Genomic DNA, 17,545 nt, shown 5'->3' on the forward strand with positions numbered 1-17,545 from the left:
GCCTTTTCTCATCATTCTTCTTGCAACTGTGGCTGAGATGACATTGGACAAGAAATCTGTCCTTTCCCCCACAACTGTGATCTCATTACCCTCAGAAGTTTTCAGAGAAATTCTCTTCAATTTGCAATCAACTATTGCCTGATGACGTGACAACCAGTCCATTCCCAAAATCACGTCAAACTCATGGAAAGGCAACTCAATCAGTCCGCCAAGAATTCATACCCTGAATCCTTAACGCAACCCTTGTACACTTTGTTCACTACCACACTGTGTGGCCCAATGGATTAGTGACCGTAATGTCTTGGTCACTCTCCCTACTAGTATCCCCTTTCTACGGGTAGGTTGATGCAGATGTATGAATGAGTGGATCTGGATCCACCAATGCATGCACAGATGTATTGTAGAGGAGAAGCACGTACCGATGACATCCGGGCATCTTGCTCCTCTGAGCTCTCATCGCATAAGCTCGGCAGGTGGTGCATTATCGAGCCTCTCTGGCGCTCAGATGCGAGCCTCTGTGATGGTCCCCCGCATCAGTTTGCGATTTCCTACCCCTTTGTGGTGCAGAGCAGTGCATGCGCTTGTGTTGGAGCGGTAATAGTTCTGCATGGGCGGTTCTTCAATTGATGCTCTGTTGACCCACACCTTAGCGAGCACAGTCACTCTCCAACACCGCCCCTTATGCCATTTCAAACAATGTGGACACACGAGAAGATCCGGGCTGGTCCCTGAACCCCATCCTCGGAGAGCGCGCACCGATGGTGTGGGTGACCTCTCCTAGGGGTAAATCGTGGCTGGGCCCCGAGATCGACCACGACCTTGTGGTGACTGAACTCTGTGCAGGTGGACCCTTGAACTTCTTCCCTGGTGCAGGAAATGAACTAGACTGACCCGGGCCCCTCTTCTGCTGTCTCTCTCTTCTGGTCTGCTCACTTATTCTAACCTTTTCAACCTTTATTGCAACTTCCACTAACTTGGTGAAGTCTGTGATTCCCAAGGCAGTGATCATGATCTTTATGTTGTCATTTAGTCCCTCTTCAAATCTCTTACACCTTTCAGCCTCATTAGGGACTATCTCCCTTCCGTAGCGGCTCAATCTGACGAATTCCTTTTCATACTCGACCACTGACAGCTGTCTTTGCCTCAGATTAATAAACTCTCTTCTTCTCTCTTCCAGGTATACACTACCCATATATTTCTTCTTAAATTCAGAGAGAAAGAAGTCCCAAGTTACTATTTCTGACTGTACTTCACTGGACACAGTATCCCACCATTCATATGCATCATCTTGCAACAGAGATATGGCAGCTTCTAAATTTTGCTCTGGAGTGCAGTGGAGTTGTTTTAAAACTCTGCCTGTTCTGTTCAACCAATTTTCGGCTGCAACAGAATCATCTTCTCTCTTGCCAAAGAAGTCCACTGCTCCAAACTTTCTCAATTTTTCCAGGTGTGATTTTGGTTGTGGAGGTGGTGGTGGTGGTGGCATTACCCCAGCTATTTGTTTGAAGAATTCTGCCATTTGCTGAAACATGGCCTGTGGAGGCTGAGCTGGCTCTGCTTGAGCTGGCGGAGCAGGTTCTCCCATACCCCCAGTCTCAGCTGCTGCAGGTGGAGCATGACTCTCCACTTCCTCCTCAACAGCTCTCTGTGATGTAGGGTCCATATCCTATTCAAAATAAGAAAGACAAACAGATCTGCATTAGTGTCACCTCGACTCTTACAAATGCAATGCATGGTATGGACTCAATCTAGGCCCAGAAACGCCTAAACTGTGCTCTGATACCACTAAATGTGACACCCCTTACCCGTCTACAGTATATCCAAGTAAGCTATGTCACACGGTGTACCGGAACACTCTATTTTATCTTAATTAATTTTCATCATAATTTTGAACATAATTTGTGAAATATAATCTATTTAAGTCATTTGTTGAAATTTTAATTTATTTGAGGTTCCAAAAATTTTATAGAAAATCCGGCAGAGTACCGGCTAAAAATGGAGAAAACAGTTCTTCGGAACCTGTGAAAAACACTTCCAATAATCATATTCAATCATCTCAAACTCCAATATCAAAATCTCAACATTTTTCAATTTCATTTCTCAATCATTCATCTCATGTGATAATCATGTATAAATCACAGATAAACATTCACTTTTCCATTCACAAACACAATTCTTATTATTTACATGAACATCAAAATACATTTCATAAGTTCAATTACATATGAGAAAATAAAAATTAGTTACAAAATATCAAAATGAAACCTAGTGTCCTACCAATGCACTGAAGATGGTGAGGTGACACGGACACTATGCAGAGCTGCAGGATGGACTCACCCAGTCTGTGGTCTACTGGGCTCTCGATCAGTATCTCCAGAACCTACGTGTGGCAAAAGCAATGCGCTAAGCAATAATGCTTAGTGGTGCAATAATAAAATAAAAGGAATAGCAGAAAATAAATATGTATTGAATGTATCGATGTTTTACTGGTTTTGTACTTGTTATAATCATTTATTTTGTTAACTTTATCCACTTTCGTTCTTTTGGTTGCCCAAGTAACCTATACTGGACGACTGGACTGGATAAACGGGTAAACTGGCACTGGGTATCTAGTACCTCGGGCCGTCATACCATCGGTCACATATGCATCTCCCGGTGTGCAAATGAGCCTAATAAGTCAGTAATGACCATAGGCACAAGGCCAAATATCAACACAATGTCAGAATGGCCAAAAGCCATGAAATCACAAAATGGCATAATGCCATGTGCAATACTGCTAGCTAAACCCTATAGGCATGCCAAACTATCCAAACCAATCTTGTTAGGTATACTAGGGCATTTGATACTTTTGAATTCTTCAATTTTTGAATTTCAAGTTTTGGTGTCACTATTCACTTCATTGGTCAACAAAAATGTTGACTTTTGGATAGAAAATAGGTACATTGGTTTTAACACCCCCAATGTACCACATTTTGCATTCAAAACTTGTTGGAATTAATCACCAATACCATTTCTAAGCTTAGAACTAAGGGAGCAGAATTTTCAGTTTTTGTGCCCTAAATTTACTGTTCAATTAGTGACTGTTACAGTGGGAATTTGAGGAAATGGTAAACATGAAAGTTGTTCCTTATTTTGTGTAGTAGAATTTCCTTTTTTGAATCACTCCATTTGGAGTTTTGTAACTCCAGTTATGGTCCAAAAACCACAGCTGGCCGGATTGAAAAACTGCAGAATTGACCATATCTACAGTGCAGTGAATAGTGACTGCAACTGCCTTGTTGGATATGTTATGGCCATAATTTGGAGTAGGTTTCTTCATGAAAGTTGTTTGTCTATATCTTATCTTGTTTCTGTAAAAATTTCAGATCAATTGGCCCATTCTACAATGAGTTATGGCCAAATGAACAATTATTGTTCATTTGGTCATTCTGCAGATTCTGGTTGCAGGACATCCGGGTTGGGGCCAGTTTTTGGTCCACTTGCTTTGGTCTTTTGGGCATCGTTTCTTCACCAAAATTGTGCCATTATGTGTCTAGTTTCATGTCCAATTGGCCAAACACCAATTGAACCTACACACCCAGAGTTATGACAGTCCAAACAGGCTGGACTCACAGCCTCCCCTGCTGCCCTCACTAGGCAGCATACCATTTCAGTTTGTAATACTCTAATTCACTTCAAATTATGGTCAACTTACCTCAAATGGTCACTAATTGACCATTAGAATGTTCACTCATCATTTCATAAGCTAAGTCCAAATTTCATTTCCAAAACCCTAATTCCCATTTCAATTTCACACCAGTTACCTTAGTTAACTAACTAATTCATTATCCACATAAATATATACTTTAAACACCCTCTCTAGTCTACTTTAAGTCCATCTAAACAATCAAAATCATGACCCTCACTAGGCTGCCAAATTCCATGGGATGCATATGCCTAAGTTTTACTTTATTTAAGTTACACTTTCATGCTCAATTCAAGTCCCTAACATGGAATAAGAAAGATTTATGTATAAATAGGCACTAACCTCTTGTAGGACAGAATTTTTCAAGCTTAAACTTCACTTTCTTTCCTTTTCTAGGTTTCCAAACACTTTAGCAAGGTTGGGTGACCAATTTTAGTGAAGGGAGTTAAAGGTTTTGGGGTAAGGTTAGAGAGATTTTCAAGCTTGAATGAACAAGGAGATGAGGGCTTCCATGGTGGTGCGGCTGGAATGGGGAAGAAGATGGCTGATAGGTTTTTTAATTTCTTTGGTCCCAATTATCTCTTTTATTAGTTAATTAAATGGTTGTTTAATTGTGATTGGTGGGAACTTTTAAATGACATCATAATGATGTCATTATTTGCATTATATTGATTTTTCTTTTCTTTTCTTTTCTACTAACTTTAAATTAATTTTTCATCAACATTAATTCATATTTTTTGTCATAATAATTATTTACTCAACTGGACAAGTCGGCCAAAAATCGCCTCTGAAGGCGAAATGACCAAAATGCCCTCCGTTTGGCTTAACGGGTCAAAATTGTCTATACCGATTGAAAAATTTTTCTAAATATTTTCTTGGCATTCTAATGCCATAGGGACCTCAATGACCCTTCTCTGGAGTCCCAAAAATTATTTTATAAATTTTTCCCCGGGTCTAGGGCTCCTGGTTGCGAGAACCGCAACTTCCCTCTGGGTTACCCATCGCTTGGGCACCGGCTCATTTAACTTGGTTGTATTTTATTTCTAAAATTTTTTCTAAATTTTTCTTATTAATATTTGAGTTAATTATGGTTCCTCACTTTAGTTTAAATATTTTTCCGGACGTTCTAGCTGTCCGGATCAACACTGGTCACCGGAACAGTAGAATGTACAGAGTTGCTACAGGGAGGGTGTTACAAAGTGCCTGCGGGTTGCTACAGCCATTGCCAATTCCCAAGTGGAAATGGGAAAGAATCACTATGGATTTCATGACAGGACTTCCACGTGCACAAAATAATCATGATGCAGTTTGGGTTATTGTTGATAGATTGACCAAGTCTGCACACTTTTTGACAGTGAGGATGGATTATAGCTTGGAAAGAATGGCCAAACTGTACATTGATGATGTGGCGAGGTTACATGAAGTGCTAGTGTCTATTATGTCGGACAAAGACCCAAGGTTCACTTCTAGATTCTGGGGTAGTCTCCAAAAATCCTTAGGAACTAGATTGAATTTCAGACAGCATTCCATCCACAGATAGACGACCAATCTGAAAGGATCATTCAGATTTTGGAGGATATGCTTCGGGCTTGTGTGATTGAGTTTGAAGGGAGTTGGGACACACACTTGCCTTTAATTGAATTTGCCTACAACAACAGTTATTAGTCAAGCATCAGGATGCCTCCATACGAAGCACTTTATGGCAGAAAGTGTAGAACTCCCTTGTGTTGGGATGAAGTGGGCGAGAGGAAGTTGATTGGCCCAGAATTAGTGCAGCAGACAAAAAAAAAGGTTAAGCTCATTAGAGACAGACTCAAAGTTGCAATGGATAGACAGAAGTCCTACATTGACCTAAAGAGAAGAGATATTCGGTACAGTGTGGGTGATAAGGTGTTCTTGAAAGTTTCCCCATGGAAAAGGATCATGAAGTTTGGTAGAAAGGGGAAACTAAGTCCTCGCTTCATTGGGCCGTATGAGGTTCTAGAAAGAGTGGTTCCATTGGCATATAGACTTGCATTGCCTCCAGAGTTGGAAAAGATTCACAATATCTTCCATGTTGAGGAGGTACAGATCATACCCCTCTCACATTTTTCTAGTAGAGGAGATCGAAGGGAATCCAGACCTAACATATGACAAAGAGCCCATAAAGATCTTGGCACATGAGGTGAAGCAGCTAAGGAACAAACAAATACCTCCAGTGAAAGTGTTGTGGAACCATCATTCAAGTCAGGAGGCTACATAGGAGCGTGAGGAGGACATGAGGAGACAGCACCCACAGCTATTCAGAGACTGAGACCAGGTAAATTTCGATGACGAAATTTATATTTAAGGAGGGGAGAATTGTAAAACCCCGAACCTCCGAGTTATGACTAGTACCATTTTTGGTCCGTGACTAGTACTATTCAAAGACACCTTGAGGACCAAAAATAAATAGAAAATTAATTGAAATAGACACAATAAAAATTCAAGTGACCCAAAAATATAAAGACTCACCGGGTATATTGTAAAGGAGGGATTATGACCCAATAAGGGGCATTTTGGTCAATTCACTTTAAGAGTTGATTTTTGACAAAAATGTCAATTTAATTAAATGAAAATAAAATATTGAATTATGAAGAAATATTGAGGGAAAAATTAGGGTAAAAGTGGAAAGAAAATAAAAGAGGCAAAAATCTAGAATTTAAATTCCATTTTTAACCTAATTAAAATTAATGACTTAAAGGCTTTTGACAATTAAACTTAATTATTTAATTAAAAAGGAATAAATAAGTATAAAAGAAGACAAGTCTCCTTCTTTCCCTTCTTCTATGCCACCACCCATCTTCCCTCTCCCTCTCTTTTCTTTTCTCTTCTTCTCCAATCTTCTTCCACCATTGTTTTCCCTTCCAAGTCTTGATTCACTTCAATTCCCTTCATAAATTCCATAGCGCACTAAAAGAAAACATCAAAGAGATCTTTGATTAAGAGATTAAAAATAAGAAGAGCAAGATTTGGAAGAGATTGGAAGTGGGAAAAATCATCAAGTGAGGTAAGCTATCTCTTCCATGCTTGATTAACCAAATATGCTTTGAATCAAGTTTGGGTGTGATGAATTTACATGAGAAAGCATGAAATTTCATAAGAAAATAAAAAAAAAATGTATGGAATCTAAACTAGGGTTTTGGCCAAATTGGAGAAAAGTTAGGGTTTAATGTCTTTGAATGAAATCTATAATGAGATTAAGCTTAGTTGAAGTAGTATACATGATTGGGGTAAACAAAATTGCATGAAATGTGTATAAATTTAATTATGAGAGATTAGGGTTCATGGGAAAATTAGAGTTTTGGCGCGAAAGAGTGAAATTGGTGTATGTAGTGTTAAATTATGGTCATTTCAGATTTATTTAGTTTGAATTGACATTGGGTTGATGAATGGGGGTAATGAAATGGTAGAATTATGGAAAATTGCAAACTTTGGTGTTTGAAAATTGTGGGATTTGTGCTAGGAAGTGCCATTGATGTGTCAATACTAAATTATAGTCATTTTGGGTGAATTAAATGTGAATTGAGGTTGGTTAGTGGGAATAATTGAAGAAATAAAAATTTTAAACCTAGGGCAGAATTTACACACTGAGTTCAGTGTGTTTGACAGCCCATAAATTGAGCTACACAACTCCAATTGGTGTGAAACCAATTGGAAATGAAACTTAAGACATAGGGCTAGAATTTTTGTGAAGATACCCTACCCCAAAAATGACCTTAAGCTCTCCGAAATGAGCCTTGAACTTAAAGACAAAATTCTGGAACCTGCAGAATTTGATCATATGAACAGTAAAATTTGATTGGCCATAACTCTCTCTAGAAAACTCCAATTTAGGTGATTCTTGAACCGATGGAAACCTAAGATATAGTAGAACATTTCATATGAAGAACTTGCGGCCAAATTATGGACTTAACCCAATCAAATTACTGAGCAAAGTTGAATCACTAAATCTGCAAAATTGCAAATTTACTATATGAACAGTAAAATTTGCATGGCCATAACTCTCTCTAAAAAACTCTGATTTAAGCGATTCTTGAACCGATGGAAACCTAGGAAATAGTAGAATATTTCGTATGAAGAACATTAGACCAAATTATGAACTTAACTTGATCAAATTGTTGAACGAAGTTGGATTGATAAATCTGCCAAAACTGAATCTGCAGGATGAACAGTGACGTGAACAGTAACCGTATTTTGGTAATAACTTGAGCTACACAGCTCCGAATTAGGCGATTCAAAAAGGAAAATAAATTTAAGACCTAAATGAACAATTTTCATGAATAACACCTCACCAAATTATAATCGAAACTAGGTAAAAATTGGGTTTAAAGATTGGGGCACCAAGCTGTCCCAAAACCAAAATATTCTAAAATTTTCAAAGCTAACTTGGGATGCATTAGACATGCATGTAATGAGTTCTTGGCAGCAATTGAGATTGCTATTGAGGTATTCTATTTGTGTATTTTCAGTAGAAAAAGAAGTTGGAACGGACAAGGAGAAGTAGGTAACAAGGAAGGAGAATTATCGAAGGTTTGTGCACAACTAACCTTTTCTTTGTTTTTAAACTTGTAAATTGCTTGGAATGTGTTAAATTGAATGAGTTTGCTTTGAACAAGTTTACTTTGACTGAAATATGATTTTTCTCTTGCATTTAATAAATTTGGGTGTTGCCACCTTTATATGGATATTATGATGATTTTAAATGTGTTTACTGGTTTATAAATGTGATTGTTGAGTGGGAAATTTTTGGAAACTATTTTGAAACCACAGTTAGCATGACAGTCCCTTTCGAAACTCCCCAGTAGTAACGGCTACTTGGGGTTGATAATTGATATTGATTATGTCTCCCATTAATAACGGTTAGTGGGGTAAGACTACATGAGTACTCATTAGCTAGCTAGCCCTTCCCTCATTAATAACAGTTAGTAAGGTTGAGATTGCTTTGTCGTTATGTACAACACGGCACTGATCTTGAAATTTTATGTCATGGCCTAAACTGTGTGTTGATGTTGGCAACACTAATGCTTTGTGAATTGTGATTTATGAAGTGTGATTTCTCATTTGAAATGTTATTCCAATAAATGGCCTTTATGGACTTAGAACTATTATGAAGTTTTTATGCTTAAGAAAAATGTGATTTATTATGCTTTGACAAATTGTGTTTTACCTTAAGTTTTAAAGTTATTAATTGTGCACCACTGAGTGATATACTCAGTGATAGCTTCTTTATGCTGTCGCAGGTAAGGGAAAGGAGAAGGCTGCCGAGTGAGAGACTTGAAAGCAGCATTTTGGTATTGTTTGTGGGTATTTACGTTAGGTATACCCTTGTGATTCCTTTAGATGTATTTTGTACCTATATATATGGATGTACGGACATTGAGCAGTTTGTATTTAAAAGCATTGCATTGCTATCATATTTTGAGTTTGTAACTATTTTGTATTTTATTTTGAGACTTATGAAAATGTAACTTTTGCAATATTTAGTCTATCATTATTTCCAATGAATGTTTACATGGAATTTCAACTATTCTCATGCAGTTTTCCGCAAAAGAATTGATAAGATAAAAAGCTATGGTTTATTTTAAAATCCTTTGTAGCATAACTAATGGGTTATCGGTAGGTGGAGTTCGGTAATTCATTAGGTATGCTACGGGAACATGTTGTGCCTTATAAGGGATAAGGTGTGACATTTAATCATTTTAAAGTTGTAGTAATTTAGTTCCCATGTATATGTACATTGAGTACTTGAATTTAAGGGTTTGGAAAGCAATTTGTATACCTTAGCAAACTGCCACTTTGGGCAGCCTTTAAATTCATGAATTAGTGTTTGGTTTCATGAATTTTCCTGATGAATTATGGTGAAGATGAATTGAGGGCAGTGTATGTGAAGTAATGGTTGGAAAGTATATGTAATAGTTAAGTGATTTCATGTATATGTTATGTTGAATTTAACTTTGTGAATTAGGGTTGTATAATGTAAATGGAGCACTTGTATATTCTGTCCAAATGGACATGATTGAGATATGATGAATGGTATAGAAGTGTTATGAATGTATATTTTTAGCTTTGGGAGGAGGAGAAGTGTTATTTGAAAGTGTTCTTTATGTGCAGATTGTGTATTGTGAAGGCAGTAGGGAAATTGAACCATAAGGATAATTGGTGACCCCAATTGGTATGAGGCCAATGGAAGGTGAAACTAGAAAACAAAATAAGCCAACTTTCATGTAGAAATGTTGCCAAAATTCTGCCTAGAAACTGACCTTAAAAATGACCTAATCCGGAATTGGTAATGTGCAAGCCCAGATTTTTGACCATATGAACAGTAGTCACTAAGATGACCATAACTCACTCAAAACAGGTCCAAATGACCTAAAATTTTTACCATAGAAAGCTTACACATATAGTTACAATTCTTATGAAGACACCAAAGCCCAAAAATGGCCATAACCAAGTCAAATTGCTTGCCCAATTTAGGGTACCAAAACTGTCAGAATTGAATTTGACCTAAAATTGATCAAATTTTGCACTAAAGATGCAATCTGTCTAGCTTTAGTAAATTGATCATATCTTGGTCTCAGAATGACCTGAAATATATGCCAAAAGTTCAATAAGACATAGAGCTACAATTTTGCTTCTTTGACCAAAAGCTAAAAATCAAGAGAAGTAGGACATTAAGCTAGACCAATCTAGCATACTAAAATTGAAAATTTGACATTTACATATAATGAAGCTTGAAGTAATTTGGCAATAAATGCCAACTTGTAAAAAGGGTAAATTGTACTATATTGGCAGCATATTGAATTACAAATTGTGACATGTTGATACTAGAATTAGCTTATCCATATTATCTAAAAAGGTCAACATTTACATTGACTTGTGAATTACATGATAACTAGTAAACTCAAAAAAATAAAGAATTAAACAATTAATTTGTAATGTGCCCTAGGTTACCTAGTTGACTAGTTTGGATAGGTTGGCATGCCAATAGGATTTTGACAGCTGTTCTGTAAATGGCTTTATGCCATACTGTGTTTTTATGGCATATTATGCCGCATTGTGACTTTAATAGCCTACGGCTATACGGATTGTGTTATTATACTTGGCTTATCGCCGAATTGACTATATGGCTTTTTAGCCACACTGTTTGCACACCGGGAGACACTTTGTGACCGATGGTGTAACAGCCCGAGGTACTAGGTACCTAGTGCTAGTATATTCATTTATCTAGTCTGGTCAGTGTATAGGCTACACAGGCAGTTAATTTAAGCATTATTAAATTCAAATAGCTAAATTTAGTTTATTGACATACATAACCACCAAAATTAGCCAAAATGAAAGGTTAGCAAATAAAAGTAGAATCAACAACTGCAAAGAATATCGATGTCATAAATTCATAAACAATTCATTTATTTTATTTTAGTGTATATTTCTTTATATTTGGCACCACTAAGCAGAATTGCTTAGTGCGTTGCTTTTGCTACGCGTAGGTATTGGAGACACAGCTGGGGAGCCCAGCAGACCTACGACCGGGTGGGACATCAGATCTGCACAGGAGTCCAGAGTCATCTGCAGTACACTGTATACATGGTAGGACTTAGGATCTTGTGTAATGACTATCAGTTGTATTTTGACATTTTGTTATGTAATTTTGTATATTCTAAAACTTTAAGGTTTGTAATAATTTGTACATATTAAACTCCTATGGAGAGTGTTTGGATGAATATAAATTATGATGGATTGTATTTTGAAATTATGAAATTTTGAGACAAAAAAAAAATAGTTGGAAGGTTGAGATTATCATATTGAACTATTTTTAATAGGTTTAGAAGGACAGTCTGTCCGAAATACAAATAGCACCTTGCCGGATTTTTATTACCATTTTTGAAACACTAATTTTATTAAAGTATGAAAATAGAACCAGTATGATATGAATTTTACATAAAAGGCTTCTTAAATCAAATTGAGTTCAGAAAATGAGATAATCATAGACTAGGTGCTCCGGCACGCCGTGTAGCACGCCTTGCTCGGCTACACTGTAGACGGGTGAGGGGTGTTACAATTACAATGCCTCTACCCAATCACCACTTGAAAAATAAATTAAAGGGATAAATATGACATAAAATGGGACAAAAATAAAACACATTCCAGCAGTTTTCTTCCTCATTTCAATTGAAACTCATCCCTCTCTCCCATCCACCATTTTTCTTTTCTTTAGCTCAATTTCCCTTAGGTTTTCATCATAAAAACCCTAAGTCCCAACACTAAAAATTGTCCTAGAGTCTTGCTAAGGTGATTGGTTGCCAAGAAAGTGAAGGAAAATTTGAAGTTAGCTAAGGGAAAATTCTACTCACAAGGTTAGTGTCATATCTCTTCCTTTTCTCTTTAAAATTGATGTTAGGAGTATGAAATGAGTTACAAATTTAAAGAATTGAAAGAATATGTTGAGGAATTGAAAGCATAAATTTCGGCAGCCATGAGCAACCTTGAGAAAATTATGATTTTGACGAAATTAAATTTGATTAGTAATGTCCTTGATGAGTTATATATGGTAGAAGTTGAATTATAAGGTCTTATGCATGAATTGACGTATTAAAAATTAGTTATTAGGGTTTGGCCATATTGATGGTGAATGGAAGTTTTAATGGTCAATTAGTGACCATTTGGCTAAGTATAATGAGGAATTGAAGTGAATTGTAGCTTTGGATTTGAGGTTGGGTGTGCTGCCTTGAGTGACCTGCAGGACTAGGTGTGAGTCCAGTAAGTTTGGGCAGCTATAACTGGTGCAAGGCCAATTGGACATGAAATTAGACACATAATGGCACAATTTTGATGAAGGAAACCTATCCAGAAAACAAATTTAGGATGCCTAAAATTGACCAAATTCGGGTAGCACCAATTCTGTCTGTGCAAAATAACCAAATAAACAGTGTTCATTCATTTGGTCATAACTCAGTGTAGAAAGGTCCAATTGACCTGAAATTTATATCAATGGATAGCTTAGGTAAATTAGAAAAACTTTCATGTAGAATAAAAACTCAAATTCTGATCTTAACCAAATGAAATTGCTAGCTAAATTTGAACTACCAAATTTGGCAGAACCAAAATTGCCCAGAAATTCTGGGTAAAGGCAATCCGACCAGTTATGGTGAAATAGCCATAACTTGAGCTAGAAAACTCCAAATGAGGTGATTCAAAAAGTGAAATATAACTAGACACAATAAAAAACAACTTTGATGAAGAAAATTTTATCAAATTTCCACTGTAACAATGACCAATGGAACAATAAACTTAAGATATGAAATCTGAAAATTTTGAATAATATAAAATAAGCTTTGAAATGGTATTGGAAATCAATGCCAGCAAAAATAAAATGTAAAATGTGGTATCTTAGTGAACTTAGGCTTAACAAATCTATTATGAATTAAAAGTCAACCTTTGAAGAGCAATGGTCAATTGAATAGTAATCCCAATGATATAGGAAATGGTATACTAAATTAGAAAAACTATTAGGATGGTTAATATAGATAATATGATTAATGAATTTAAATTCTTGAAGTTGAGTGACTCTAGGATTTAAAGAAAATTTAGCTAAATTTGAAATCCATGAAATGTTCATGGATTACTTGGAATATGAATGATAATTTATATACAAAGTGTAATGAATATATGAATGAGACTTTAGTTCTCATTATTGAAGAAAGGATAAGGAAAAATGTTTTGAATACAATGGTACATGAGAACCATTGTTTTGAATTGTGATCATTATGGATAACATAATGAATATATAAATTACGATGAATGCATAAATTATGCAGATATTAGACTTAGAGATTTATGTTTCTATTATGAAAAGATTAAAACGCTAGAAATTATAATTAGAACCTATAATGAAATAATGAAACTTATGAACACTTAATGGTACTATGTGCCCATGTATCGCCTAGACATGTGTGTCAGATTGGATAGATTGATATGCCAATAGGGTATTGTTTTAGCAGTACTGCGAAAGACTTTATGCCTGTATTCATGGCTTTATGCCCGCACTCATGGCTTTACGCCGGTACTCATGGCTTTTATGCCCGATTATGTGTTATCATAGCTTTTTAGCCATACTGATTGCATACGTGGTTGATGTTTCACGTCCCATGGTATGATGGCCCCAGGCACCGTAGTGTCTAGTGCCAACGACCCGTTATCCAGTTTAGTCAGCCTGTCATAGGTTACTTGGGCAGTGAAATTTATTGAAATAAGTTAAGAATAATAGCAACTGAAATTATTAGCAATTAAATAAATGAGTAAGAATATTTAATTATTATGAAAGAATTAAGCGCTTTTGAAAATGAATAAATTAGAACAAAGGATAGTTAATACTAGAAGTATCATATGAAATTAAATTAAATTTCAGAGCATCCAAATTTTAATCCATTTCTTTTTTTTTTATTGTATATTATTTTCTTGTTATATTATTGCACCACTAAGCAGCAATGCTTAACGCAATGGATTTGTTTCCTTGCGCAGGTACTGAAGGTAAAGCCAAGTGAATATTAAATAGAGATTTTGAAGTTCTGATCTGCAGAAAAGTCTGAAGTATTCAAGGTTGTCATCTCTTCAGCAATGCATGTAGATAGGGCCCATATAGGTCATAATTTGTATGTGTATAAAATGCTTAGTTATAGTATTATAATGTAAATTATGAAAATGTAATTAATAGGTATGTGATGTAAATTAATAAATCTGTTAATTCATATGTGATTAAATTGTATATCATGTGAATTAATGAAGATTGAAAATTTTCATATGTGAGTTGAGCATGAATGGGAATGTATGGAAATGGATATGAATGAAATTGTATAGATTTGAATACGTAATTGAAATATATAGATGATGCATGAAATGATGAGATTTTTATTTTAAAATATTATTGAAATTTCAAATAGATGAATAGTAAAACACGTCAAACGTTAATAAAATATAGGAAACTCCATTAGTTTCTCCTTAAAAAAATAATTGATATTAAATTAAACGAATTTAAAATTATTAAAAGAATAAAGTAAGATAAGATAGGGTGCTCTGGCACCGAGTGTGATATGTCTTGCTTGGCTACACTGTAGTCGAGTGAGGGGCGTCATATCAAAAATCATCTCTGAAGAGAAACGACCAAAATGTCCTCCGTTTAGCTTATTGAGCCAAAATCGTCTGTACCGATCTAAAAATTTTTCTAAGCATTTTCTTGGCATTCTGATGCCATCGAACCCTCAATGACTCTTCTCTGGAGTCCCAAAAATTATTTTATGAATTTTCTCCCGGATTTAGGGCTTCTAGCTGTGAAGACAGCAAGTTCCCGTCAAGGTCACCCATTGCCAGGGTATCGGCTCATTTAATTTCATTGTATCTTATTTCTAAAATTTTTCCTTAATTTTTCTTACTATTATTTGGTCTATTATGACTCATCACTCTAGTTTAATTATAGTTCCAGGCATTCTAACTATCCGGACAGACATTGATCACCGGAACAATCGAATGTACAGACTAGCTAAAGTGAGGGTGTTACACCACGTCACCTCCATTCATTTAAACCAGCTATTAGATGTCAAAAAGATTTTATTGTACAAAATTTCAAAATTTAAAAAGTGTTAAGTTACATTTTTAAATTAAAAGACTACCCATAAAGTTGAAGAACAACTATTGAAATTTATCTGCAATGATGCATTTTTATTAATAGAACTATATGTACTTTGATGACCTAAAAATAATAAAAAAAAAATAAAGCAAATATAAAATTATAGTGATAAATTACTATAGTGAGGATACATTAAGCAAAACACACTACGCCTACAAATTTTCACATAAATTTCCACGCATGCCAACAAAAACTTGCACTTTTAAAATTTTTGTAATTTTATCTCATACTAAAAAAAATTACCAATTAAATTTTAAACTTTTTTACCCTTATCAGTTCTACCCTATCATTAATAAAATTATTATCTCACTAATGAAAACACTATGTCACAACAATGATAAGGAACAATTTGTAAAAGTTGAAAAATTGGAAATTTAATTGGCACAGGGTATAATTGCAAAAAAATTAAAACTACATGACTATTTTGGCAATTTTTTCTAGAATTATTAAATTTTAAAATATAAATTATTAATTATAAATATGTTTTATGTAGATTATTAATAAAAATATATAAATTTAAACGAGATAGAATATCATCCAGGTAATATAATTGGATTTAGAATTTGTTTAGGTATTTAAAATACTAATTAGATTTAAAAAGGATAATTCTTATAGATACTTTATCAGCTACCATCTTTATTATAATCTAAATACTAAAAAATATTTTTTTTAATACTAAAAAATAATTTTTTTTCTTATATATTTACTATAAAAGCTAGGTATAATTAATTAAAATATAAACAACTACAATAACAATTAACTCTCCCAAACTAGTTAAAGTTTAATATATGGATATTTTTTTACCATTTAATTATATTCAAAATCAATTTTTATCAATATTCAAAAGTTATAAAATTTTTGATGTGCTTCCTTCATGCCGTTTTAGATATATCCTTTTTCATTCTCATTTTTTTGAGCAAATTGCACCAACTATTCCTAAACTTAGAGGTTGTTTCATTTTTGTCACTGAACTTTAATTTATTATAATAAAATCATTTAACTATAATTTTATTCCAAAAAGGTCCCTTTATTATTATTTTTTATTTTTTTTAACAAAGGCTAGAAAAGTCCCTCTAACCTCAAAAAAAGATAAAATTACCCTTTTTTCCCTCTCTTTGAAAAATAAAATCACCATTTTATTTTTTTTTCTCTTTTTCACGCTCACCTTTATAATCAAATTAGTTAATAATTATTTATCAATAAAATTATTTTATTTTATTTTATTACAATTATTAAGAATATATTAATTATTATTACCAAATAAAATATATAAAATGGTTTTATTTATTGATGGATAGCTGAGGTATTTTAATAAAATATTATTATATCAATAGTTAAAAATAAAAGAAAAGAGAAATGAAGAATCTAGATCCTTTCTTGTCCACGTACATAACCCAACCCCCTCCCCCATTTATTATGGATAGAACTCGCTCTTCCTCTGCTTCCTATTTTGGGCTCTCTTCCCGTCATCTCCATATTTTTGGCAAGTTGAGACTGTTTCAGCTCATCACAAAGCAGAATAAGAATTAATAAATAACACATATAATTAATAAGTATATTAATAAATAAAATAAAATAGTTTTATTGATAAATAATTATTAATTAATATGATTATAAAGGTGAAAGAGAAAAAGAGAATGAAAAAAGGATAAAATGGTAATTTTTTTTTCAAAAGAGAGGAGCAAAGAGGTAATTGTATATTTTTTAGCTTGAAAACTTGCTATTACATATTAGAATGACTTTTCTAAAACAAAATTAAAGCTGAATAATTTTATTATATCAAATTAAAGTTTAAAAATGAAAATTAATCAACTCTTAAGTTTAGGGATAGTTGGTGTAATTTACCCCATTTCTTTTGCCATTACTTTATCATATTTTTCATGTTGAAATATTTTTGTCAATTAAATTAATTCAAATCAAATTGTTAATTAACTTTCAATTTTAAAAGTAATTTAAAATTTTGTATAAATTAAAATGGATTGGAAAATTGCTCCAAAAAAATCTGTACTTTAAAACTTTCAATTATATCACATACTAAAAACATAGCAAATTAAACTCTATACTTTTTAATTTTTACTAATTATACCTACTATTGGCATGACATTGTATTTGATGTGACATTTCTGTTAGTGAATTAAAAAGTACATGGCTTAATTAAT

The sequence above is a fragment of the Hevea brasiliensis genome, chromosome 3, assembly GCF_030052815.1.
Source record: "Hevea brasiliensis isolate MT/VB/25A 57/8 chromosome 3, ASM3005281v1, whole genome shotgun sequence".
In the NCBI taxonomy this organism is placed as follows: Eukaryota; Viridiplantae; Streptophyta; class Magnoliopsida; order Malpighiales; family Euphorbiaceae; genus Hevea; species Hevea brasiliensis.